Source organism: Stegostoma tigrinum, chromosome 21 (genome assembly GCF_030684315.1).
Source record: "Stegostoma tigrinum isolate sSteTig4 chromosome 21, sSteTig4.hap1, whole genome shotgun sequence".
NCBI classification, from domain to species: Eukaryota; Metazoa; Chordata; class Chondrichthyes; order Orectolobiformes; family Stegostomatidae; genus Stegostoma; species Stegostoma tigrinum.
Window position 1 is genome coordinate 9,787,677 of NC_081374.1, and position 12,163 is coordinate 9,799,839.

General features: G+C 43.2%; 1 long non-coding RNA gene across 1 annotated transcript in view; it reads right to left on the minus strand.

Moving 5' to 3' along the window:
* Positions 1-1,157: 1,157 nt before the first annotated feature.
* LOC125462727 (uncharacterized) overlaps positions 1,158-12,163 on the minus strand; it is a 31,126-nt gene continuing 20,120 nt past the window's right edge. The window contains exon 4 of the long non-coding RNA XR_007249694.1: positions 1,158-1,278. This is a non-coding gene — a long non-coding RNA (uncharacterized LOC125462727). The remainder of the gene's footprint in view (positions 1,279-12,163) is intronic.

The following is a 12,163-nucleotide window of genomic DNA, read 5'->3' on the forward strand; positions in this document are numbered from 1 at the left end:
AGCAAGCACAGGGAGTTTCCGGAAGAAGGGCTTACTCTGAGGTAAGATACAGTTTTAGATGACCCCAAGTTTCTAAACGGTGGAATGTGGGAGACCAGCCAGGAGTGACTTGGGGTGGTCAGGTTTAGAGGTGACAAAGACATGAAATGTGGACAGGGATGAAATTGGGTATTGTTACAGAGCTGATGATGACATGAATTAGACCTGAAGTTCATCTTGACATCAAATGTGACACCAAGTTTATAAACAGAATTTATCTATCTCAAACTGTTACCAGAGGAATGGAATCTGTAGCTCGGGAATGTAGTTTGGAGCAGGAAAGAAAACCATTTACCTCAGTCATGGAATCCCTACAGCATGGAAGCAGGCCTTTCAGCCCACTAAGTACATACCAACCCTCTGAATAGCATCCGACCTGTCCCCCCTACGCTATCCCTATAACCCTGCATTTCCCATGGCCAATCTATCTAACTTGCACATCCCTAGAACACTACGGGCAATTTAGCATGGCCACTCTCCCTAACCTGTGGACTGTCGGAAGAAACCAGAGCACCCAGAGGAAATCTACTTAGACCACAGGGACAGTGTGCAAACTCCACACAGTCTGTCACCCAGGTCCCTGGTGCTATTAGGCAACAGTGCTAACCACTGAGCCACCATGCCACCTGAATCTTCCCAATATTTAATTGGAAGAGGTTTCTGCACAACCAGTACTGAATGACAAGATAAAGCCCGTTGAGAATTTTCAATGTGTCTCAGGACAATATGTTCTGCATCCTTGATTCACATTGTCTCACAAGCAAAGAGGAATAAAAAGCTTCGTTAAACATTTCCTAGTGAAGTGTGTGAGCCTTTAGCTGTCAAATAGCTTCTGGTTCCTCTGGTTTAATATTTCACTACATAGACATGTTTGAACCCTTTCAGTGTGAGATGATGCTTGGATGTAAGGTTGCTCAAAGAAAGAAGTGTCGCTCCAATTCAGATTGTACCTTTCTTTTACACTTCACTTTTATACTATACAGCTTAAAAAGCTACAGAAAAACATGACAGAAAAGCAGGCAATGCAACACACTGTAGGTAAAGCTCCTTAATTGACAAAGGACAGCTCTGTCTATGCCATCAAACACAGAATATTTTATTCCATGTAATACAGTGTTAACAGTGACAGAAAGGAAAGGACATGAGGTGGCTACAAGTGTAGAACGCAGAGGTGGACAGCTGAGCTTGACTACAACTTCCCTGGGCATGTGCTGGAAAGCTGCTTGTAGAAATTAATTCCTGCAAGAAAAAGAAGTTCCCCAGATTGGATTAAAAATAAAATCAAAGGCATCATATTCTCCAAGGTTGGCTTTTGCAGTTGGAAACAGAGCATACATCTTCAGTCTTTGGGGGAGCAGTCAGTTTGATCAAACATTTCACTGGGGAAAACCTTCTTTGACAGTGTAGAGTAATCGACTAATGCCACCTTGTGAGTAAGTTGGGAAGTGTTATTATCAGAATGAGAGACTTTGCTGTAAGGTCTGCTCCAGACCAAAACTGGGTTGAAATCACAGCTACGGTCATTCTTCTCACTCTTGGAGAGCAGCATTAAGGTGAGGAGCAGAATGGCTATGGAAACCTGACCCCAAGATTCTTATTGCTGTCGCCCATAAACACACTAATTATTGGTTTAATGTGAAAACATTATGCCTCAGAAATAGTAACTAATTCAAACAGTGCGTTGCTCCTATTTCAGATCTGGCAGCACCTGTGAAGGAAAAAAACAGAGTTAACTTTTCGGGTTCAGTGACCCTTCCTCAAAACTGGACCCAAAATGTTAACTGTTTTTTTTCCATCACAGATGCTGCCAGATCTGTTGAGCTTTTCCAGGAACTTTGTTTTTGTTGCTGATTTGCAGCATCCGCAGTTCTTTCGGTTTTTCTTCCTTCTATTTCATCTTATTTTAATCTTTTCAGCCAAAGTCAAGGACTGTCCAGTGGATCCTTCAGAATTCTTAATTGATATGAAACAGATATGCTACATATCGGGCCAGCACGGTGGCTCAGCGGTTAGCACTGCAGCCTCACAGCATCAGGGACCCGGGATCGATTCCAGCCTCAGGCGACTGTCTGTGTGGAGTTTGCATATTCTCCCTGTGTCTGCGTGGGTTTCCTTCGGATGCTCCGGTTTCCTCCCACAGTCCAAAGATGTGCAGGCTGGGTGGATTGGCCATGCTAAATTGCCCGTAGTGTTCGGGGGTGTGTAGGTTATAGGGGGATGGGTCTGGGTGGGATGATCCAAGTGGCGGTGTGGACTTGTTGGGCCGAAGGGCCTGTTTCCACACTGTAGGGAATCTAATCTAATCTAATAGGGGTTTATAAAATCATGAGGGGTATGGGTAAGGTGAATGGCAGGTGTTCTTCAGGGTGGGGGGTTTCAAGACTAAGGGGCATATTTTTAAGGTGAGAGGAGAAAGATTTTAAAAAAAGACACGTGCAATATTTTTACACAGAGAGTGGCTCAGGTGTGAACTGAACTTCCAGAGGAAGTGGTGGATCTGGGCACAGTTACAACATTTAAAAGACATTTGGATAAGTACATGAATATGAAACATTTGGAGGGATATGTGCCAAGTGCAGGCAGATGGGTCTAGTTCATTTTGGGATTATGTTCGTACGGACTGGTTGGACTGAGGGGTGTGTTTCTGTGTTGTTTGACTCAACCTTAGTACCCGTAAGGGACATGGACTTAACAAGCTGAACGTCTTCCAGGACAACAGAATAATTATTCAGATAGCAATACAGCTTTAAACCAGCTGCAAGTATAGTCTGCGAGTGGAACAAAGGCCGCACAGTGAAAGAGAGTCGCAGGGAAAGAGATGCAAGGCTAGGTAAGGGAGGGGCACTATCAAGACTAGGGAACTCCACAGCTCATGAACAGTCCATCCAAGCCTAGACACCGCAGTATGTTTTATTCTTTCTTTGTTTGTTTAGAATGATCACAGAAAACTGTTGAAGTGGAAGGTTTAGGGCTGTCTGTCTGTTGCCACTGCTCAACGAAGAATATATTGAAAAGTCATGGGGGAAATTTGGATGTGGTAGTGTCATGGGCAGGGATTGTACAGTGACATAGAATGGGAGAGATCAGGGTCAGGAGGGGCATTGGGACCAGGTACTCAGTTGGAGATGGTGAAGTCAACAACAACATGAGGGGGAAATGTTCAAAAGTAACAAAGGTAACTGAATGTCAAGGCACCGTAGTGAGAGATAATGAGGGGAGTTTGGTGGATGACAATGGGAGGGTCAGAGATATTCATTCTCACAGTAAAAGCTGAATCGCAGCATTTTCTCCCGAGGAAGTCACTGTCACAGGCGCAGATAAAATAGCAGCACTCTGACTGAGGTGGTTATTTTGGGTGCGGTTAGTGCTTTGAGTTTTTGGCTGACTGAAGGGGCGTCCTACTAATCATGAGCCCAGTAGGTAGGTTCCACTCCTCAAAAAACAGAGCAGCTCCAGAACCGATGGTGTCACATTGCAACAAGATCCCAGGAAGTCACAGAGCTGCTGTACCTCGTGGGCTGACTGACACCTTGTGTTGTCTAAGGTATGAAGGAAGAGAGAGGGAGAGAGAGAGAGAGAGGAAGAGAGAGAGAGAGATGTAAGACCTAAAGGTCTCAGGTAACAAAGGGCAGCGGCCTTTAGAACTGGAACTTCTAATTTCCCAGCTGGAAATTCACGCTAGACACGGGAAATGTCTGGGGATGGGAGATGTTAGTGGCAGCTCAGGGACAGAGTACTAACATTTTTTAAGTACCATGGGCAATGCACAATGACTCCTTGGTCGTGAGGATCTGTCATCTGCCACTGCATAGCGCCTACCTCAAGATGGCGTGCATGCCATTGTGGAGAAGGTCAAGGGAGGAAGAATACTCAGTGATAATGGGAACTGCAGATGCTGGAGATTCCAAGATGATAAAATGTGAGGCTGGATGAACACAGCAGGCCAAGCAGCATCTCAGGAGCACAAAAGCTGACGTTTCGGGCCTAGACCCTTCATCAGAGAGGATGAAGGGTCTAGGCCCGAAACGTCAGCTTTTGTGCTCCTGAGATGCTGCTTGGCCTGCTGTGTTCATCCAGCCTCACATTTTATCATCTAAGAATACTCAGTGAACAGCTTAGCAAAGTCATTATGGAAGAGGTTTGTAGGACAAAACCTCAAAGAGAATGATGACTTAATTCATCAATACACCGTATTCACAGAGCTAAAATTGGCACAGGACAATACTGTCCCTTGTCTTGCCATTCTGAAGGGGGAATCTATGCAGAAGGGTAAGGGAGGCATAGGCTGCAAATAAACCCGCAGAATCATAAGTTCCAGGCAGCCAGGAGCCACAGTAATGACAAACCTAGAAGATAGACATAGATATTGAATCATACAACTCAGAAACAGACCTTTCAGTCCAACTTGTCCATGTGACCAGATTTCCAAAACTAAACTAGTCCTTTTCGCTTGCATTTGGCCCATATCCCTCTAAACCTTTCCTATTTATGAATGGGTCCAAATGTCTTTGAAATGTTGTAACTGTACTTGCATCATCAGCAGGAGTGGGCCATTTGATCCCTCAAGCCTACTCCACCATTTATTATGATCATGGTTGATCATCAGGCTCAAAGCTCTAATACAACCCTCGCCCTATCCTTTGATTCCTTTAGCCGCAAGAGCTAGATCTGCCTCCATCTTGAAAACACATGTCTTGGCTCAACCTCTTTTTGTGGTAGTGAATTCCACAGGTTGACCATTCTCAGGGTAAAGAAACTTCTCCTCACCTTAGTCCTAAAAGATTTAGCTCTTACCTTTCAACTATGACCCTTGGTCTGGTCTTTCTCACCATCTGGAACATCTTTCCTGCATCTAATCTGTCCAGTCCTGTTAGAATGTTATAGATTTCTTTTCTATAGGCATTCACCAGATATTGAATCTACAAGCAATGCTATCTCCAGAAGACGGAGAGGCAATGCAGAACATACTTCACAATATCCCTGGGGAGGTAGCTTCCTACACATCCGAGCTGTTTGGCCAAAATGATTAGGCAGTAGTCCCAAACAGTTGGCTTGAAATCATTTTAGATAACACCCACCCCACCCCCCCCCCCCCCCCCCCCCCACCCCCCACCATTCTAACATCAATAACTCACTCAGGGCAAGAGCAATATGAGTTAGATCCAGGGTCCATCTCAGGTGTAATGAGAGATAATGAGAACTGCAGATGCTGGAGAATCCAAGATAACAAAGTGTGAAGCTGGATGAACACAGCAGGCCAAGCAGCATTGTGCTCCTGAGATGCTGCTTGGCCTGCTGTCTTCATCCAGTTTCACACTTTGTAATCCATCTCAGGTGTGATTGACCAATGAGACATAAGCAATTTTCCTGCAGTGGAAGAGAAGCTCTGAATATCGTGTATTAATGCTTCTGTTTTGGGTTAGCTTACCCTATTAAAGGTAATGTTTAAATATATTTTCGTCTTGTTTTAGTAAAGTTTCTAGCAATACTGTCCACATCAAACACTGCCAGGACAAGGACAGCAAGGGGTTAGATACAGAGTAAAACTTCCTCTACTCTATTGACAGTTGCCTCGAAGGTTGGGAAGATAATATATTATTGCTAGACGATAATCTAGAGGCCCATGTAATGTTCTGTGGACCTGGATTTGAATCCTGCCCAAGGCAGACTTTGGAATTTGAACTCCAAAACCATAACAGCACAGCAGCATGGTGGCTCAGTGGTTAGCACTGCAGCCTCACAGCGCCAGGGACAAGGGTTCGATTCCAACCTCGGGTAACTGTCTGTGTGGAGTTTGCACATTGTCCCCGTGTCTGCGTGGGTTTCCTCCGGGTGCTCCGGGTTCCTCCCACAGTCCAAAGATGTGTGGGTTTGGTAGATTCGCCATGCTAAATTGCCCGTAGTGTTCAGGGGTGTGTAGGTTATAGGAGGAATGGGTCTGGGTGGGATACTTCAAGGGGCAGTGTGGGCTTGTTGGGCCGAAGAGCCTGTTACCACACTGTAGGGAATCTAATCTAATAACCTCACTCAACAAAAGGGCAACATCTTGGAAGAGGAAGAGACGGAGGACTGAGAGGCCTCCTCTGATGAGGATGGAGAAAGTGATGGTCATGACTGAGCTAGTAGGTTGCTTTTAGGCAGGAAGAGGCTAGAACCTTGGCAGATAGGCCCTTGCTACTAGATTCCAAGCTGAGTGAATGATGGGCAACAGTTTCCTCTGCTAAGCTTTGTTGAACCCTACTTGTCGGGAGCCCATTACATCCTTTCTGGGGGTACTGAACATTGAGTTATTGAAGTGACATGTTTCTCTGCTGCATTAAATAAAGCATTCTTCTTACTGAGTTGGCATTTCAATCCCTCAGAAGAGTCAAGTTAGTAAATAAAATACAGTCTTTGTGCTAATTGTAGTTATCTGTGCCTGTACAACATTGTGTATTCCTGTGACCTCAGACATCTGAACAGAAGTATGTATGTAGACCATGCCTTGCTAAGAATTTTGTTAGGCAGATATGGCAAAGAAAGGCCAGATTAGACCAATCAGACCCTGGAACATGCTTAGCAGTTTTCCCAATCATGTCAATGTGACTCATTCCACCTGCAGTAACTGAATTAGAAGGTTCAGGAGCAGAAAATAGAACAAATTGTCATGAAGAAATTTAATTCAGTAGTGTTTTGAGTCTGTTTTATGAGTTTTCAACTGACACAACAAAAGTAAATTGAACAGTAAGCCTGTATTCCAACCTGTATATGTGTTTAGGTTACTTCTCCAATCACCAGGTCAATTTTTCAATCCTCTCTGATAATAAAACATAGAAGCATTGAAAATAGGAAGAGGAATAAGACTTTCAGCCCTTTAAGACTACTCTGCCATTTATTATAAACATGGCTGATTATCCAACTCAGTAATGTGTCCTGCTCTCCCACCATACCCTTTAGCACCAAGAATTATATCTACGTCCAGCTTGAAAACATTCAATATTTTGGTCTCAACTATTTTCTATGGCAGAGAATTCCATAGGTTCACCACTGAATGAATTTCTCTTCATTTCAGTGCTAAATGGCCGACCTTGTATTCTTAGACTGCAACTCCTGGTTCTGGGCTCCCCAGTCATTGGGAATATGCTTCCTGCATTTTCCCTGCCTAGTCCTCTTAGAATTTTATGGATTTCATGAGATCCCTCATTCTTCTAAGCTCCAGTGAATACATCGTTATTGGCGACAAAGAGGCATTCTGAACTTTAGATGCGCAATCAAGGAGCCTAATGTCTGAGGACCAATTTCCAGGTAGTCTCATGGGCCACAAACTGACTACAGCAAATTTCTACGACCATCCCAATTCCTCCACTGCCTTGGCAACGCCACTATATCAGAAGGATCTCACCATAAATAAGTGAAAGATATCATTGCAAATGCAAATGGTATTATACTTTTAAATACAGTTGTTATCCTCATCATTTTCTGCAGTCAAACCTCAGTTTTTGAGAGCTAGAAAACTAACATGTCACCTCACACTTAAGACTTGCCCAGTTTCAATCACCTGTGTATTGGATTTAATTTCCAAAGTTTCAGTTGTCTCAGTGGTGAATGTGATCATTCCAATTAGAAATACTAAAAAGAGTGAAAATAGCTAGAATTTTATTTACAATGTGCAGAGCATTCAGAAAGTTAGGAAACAACATTATAATTAGGCAGTATTTTACTCTGCAATAATCGATCATGAATATCCACTGTACAGTCCTCAAAGGTTAATTACTCTCTTGAATTGATCAAAAAAAGATTGTCAAGATAAACTGACAGTCTTATGATACAAATCTACAGTAGTAAACAGCTTCCATTTCCATAATGCCTCTTATACATTATCTTGTTATTGAACACTTCCATCCTAACTATGACATGAAGAGATTATTTTTCCTTCATCAACAAAAAAAAACCTGTGTTCTAGTGTGGTGTTTTTTTTCATTTGATGTTTGATTCCCAGGCCAGCCCTGACAATATTAAGATTCATAGTTTCACAACTGGCAAAATCATAGGATTTCTACAGTGTGGAGCCAGGCCATTCAGCCCATTGAGTCTGCACCTACCTTCCGAAAAGCATCCCATTGAGAGCCAAAACCCTACTCTGTTCTTGTAACATTGCATTTCCCATTGGTTAACCCACCTAGCTTGCACATCCCTGGATACTATGAGCAACTTAGTGTGGCCAAGCCTCTTAACCTGCACATCTTTGGGCTGTGGGAGGAAACCACAGCACCTGGAGGAAACCCCACGCAGATGCGAGGAGAATGTGCAAATCTCACACAGATAGTTGCCCGAGGGTGGAATCAAACCTGGGTTCCTGGTCCTGTGAAGCAGCTGTGATAATCATTGAGCCACAGCGTCGCCCTAAAGGGGTCTGGAGTTCACTGAAACATGAATTTACATCTGGACAATTAATAGCATTATAGCCACAAATTCTGATCTTTGGCCACTGGAGGGGGAGAGGGGAATGTCAGAGGACATTCGCTTGAGTTGTGTAAGCAGCCTTTCATAAGTCCAGAATGAGAATTGGCCGTACAGAAGATTGTACAGAAGACCATACATTGCCTAGGCCATGCCCAGGCCATTTTGATGTGGAACTCTGTGAAATCACAATAGGTGATTTCTACCTTCTTCAGGGCAACTCAGCACGGGCAACAAATGACGAAAACATAAACAGCCCGTGAATGAATTTCTTTTTAAAAATAACTCTCACCCATGTTGCTTTTAAGATGTACAGCTGTGGACATGTATAGTGGCACCCTGCTTGTGAGCAGGGCAAACAACGTCAACACACTGATCACAGCCTTCCAGTTCCAAACACAGACCATGCAGCTGGGAAGGAACACAAGAGGGAATGCTGCTCCCAACATTTTTCAATGCCTTTTACTCTGGAACATCGCCTAAAAAGATTTTTTTTTTGGTCATTTTCACATCGCTGTTTGTGGAATTTCATTGAGCACACATTTGTTATCACATATGTGACTAAATTTCAAATAGCACTTAGTTGACTGTCCACAATTTGTAAGATCTATTGGTCATGAAGGGTGCTACGTAAATGCACATTTTAATATTTTAACATTCTAGTAATCCTCTTCTGTATCCTCTCCAAAGCTTTCATAATCTCCTAAAAAATGTTGCCCAGAACTCAAGAACTTTAGCATTTTATACAGATTTGTCATGATTCCCAGATTATATTTTACTCCACAGGCAGAATCTTGCACTTGCCCTCATGGTAAAGCTGCTTGTGAATGCGCTGCCACCTTCCTGCCTTCACCCTAAAGCCCATAGATGACTGTATTTACTCACCGCCAATTAAGACCCGTTAGTGGGCAATTAATGTCCATTTAAGGACTGCTGGTATTTTCCCAGCAATAGGCAGGTCTGTGGCATATAGCACAAAAAATAAACTCTAGACTCCCAGCACCGGAGTCACTCATTCAAAGGCATTCAGTGGCTGTAATCTCCAATTGCTCCAAAACCTTTCAAGATGTCACTTTCAAGTTTCACTAATTCTGGCCACAAGAGCAACCCTGATTTTAACGAGTCCACTATCTCTGGCCTTTCAGCTGCCTGAAAGGTCCAAAATTCCAGTTTTCTCTCCGTTAAACCACTCTACACTTCTACCTCTCTTCCTTTTTTGAAAAAGCATCTTCAAACCTGCCTTTGGCAAAGTTATTGACTATCTTATCTGATATCTTTATAAAGCTCTAGTTAGGCCCCATTTAGAATGCTGTGTCCAATTTTGGGCCCCACACCTCAGGAAGGACATACTAGCCCTGGAGCGTGTCCAGCGGAGATTCACACGGATGGTCCCTGGAATGGTAGGTTTAACGTATGATGAGCGGCTAAGGATCCTGGGATTGCACTCATAGGAGCTCAGAAGGTTGAGGGGAGATCTAATAGAAACTTACAAGATAATGTATGGCTTAGAAGGGGTGGATGCTGGGAAGTTGTTTCCGTTAGTCAGGGAGACTAGGACCCGTGGGCACAGCCTTAAAATTAGAGGGGGTAAATTTAATACAGAAATGAGATGACATTTCTTCAGCCAGAGAGTGGTGGGCTTGTGGAATTCATTGCCATGGAGTGCAGTGGAAGCCGGGACGTTAGATGCCTTCAAGAGAGATCGACAAATTCTTGATCTCACAAGGAATCAAGGGCTACGGGGAGAGTGCAGGGAAGTGTTGTTGAAATGCCTATCAGCCATGATTTAAATGGCAGAGTGGACTTGATGGGCTGAATGGCCTTACTTCTACTGCTATGTTTATGGTCTTATATCATCTCACGTGCCTTGATTGAGAGATCCTGAGGGATCTTGAACGGTGGATGTGGAGAGGATGGCAAGAGAGAGAGGGAATTAAATGGTGGAACTGGGTATAAGAGACATGCCATTACGAAATCCATGAACAATTTGTGTGGAAATGGCACAGATTTCGAGTGGTAACATCCTAATCTTCAGGAGCCATCTGTAGTCCAGGATAAATTCTAGTCAGTTCCAACAGGGTCAATAAAGGTAACTGTTATAGCAGCAAGCTGTAATATTTTAGGCAGTAGAGATACATCTGCACTAAAAGCTTTTTCACAATTCCAAGGATATCACCCTGTGCACTTAATGGTCTGCAGTGACACATGTACTTAGAAGATTTCAAATAGATGGATACAGCAACCTCCAATAAATTGCATTTGTGCCCAATGAAAGCTATATGGTTAGTTCCATCATTGAAGTGATGGGAATTCACAAATAATCAAATTAAACAGTCTCTGATTGTACAATGACATGCATTCCTTTGTCATATGGGTGATGATGATGCATAATTGCTAAGGAGGACATTTTATAGGATCAGAAGCCAAATTAAGAAAAAGATATCAGTGATAATAGGAACTGCAGATGCTGGAGAATCCAAGATAATAAAATGTGAGGCTGGATGAACACAGCAGGCCCAGCAGCATAAAAGCTGACGTTTCGGGCCTAGACGCTTCATGAAGTTTCTAGGCCCGAAACGTCAGCTTTTATGCTCCTGAGATGCTGCTGGGCCTGCTGTGTTCATCCAGCCTCACATTTTATTATTTAAGAAAAAGATAGACTTGCTTTTACATAACTTTTTCATGACCTCTGATTGTCTGAAAGTGCCAATTGAATATTTTTGAAGTATAGTTACTGTTGCAAAACAGAAAACACAGCAAACAATATGCACTCAGCAAACTCCCACAAACAGCAATATGACGATGACTGAATAATATGGTTTTTGTGATGTTAAGAAATATTAGACAGAGCATAAGTGTTAAGGCACATAAACAGAAATTGTTGGAAAAGCTCAGCAGATCTGGCAGCAAATATGGTCAGAAATTGGAGATACTATTTTGGGTCCAGTGACCCTTTCTCGGAACTAATGGTTGTAAGGAAAAAAATTGTTATGCAGAAGGTAGGGTGGGAAGAGGGGGTAAGGAGTAAATGATAGGGAAGGATGGAGCCCAAACAAAGAGAAGAACACTTTGACAAAGAAGCAGTTAACAATCAGACTGGCAGGGTGAATAGCTATTAATGGGGACTGTTAGTAGCTAACAATGGGTTGTGTGTCATAGCAGACAATGTTAAAACAAAGCTTGGGGTATGGGGTAATAAAATGTGAGGCTGGATGAACACAGCAGGCCAAGCAGCATCTCAGGAGCACAAAAGCTTACGTTTCGGGCCTAGACCCTTCATCCATGGGGGTATGGGGGTTGGGATAAGGACATGAGACAGCACAAGAAAAACATTGTAGAACTCAACATTGAGTCCAGAAGGCTGTAGAATTCTCAAGTAGAAAATTAGGTCACTGAGGAAAATGTGGAAACTGAGGTAAATGAGGAAAACTGATCTTGCACCTTGCGCTGAGCTTCACTGGAGCGCAGCAGCAAACCTGAGATAGAGATGTTGGCCAGGGGAGAGGATGGTGTGTTAAAGTAGCAGGCTATTGGAAGCTCAGGGTCTTTTTTTTGCAGACAGAACATAGGTATTCTGTGAAGTGACTACTCTGTCTACACTTTGTTTCCCCAGTGTGAAGGAGGCCACATTGTGAGCAATAAATGCAGTAAGCTAGATTGAGTGGAGTGCAGTTAAAACACTGCT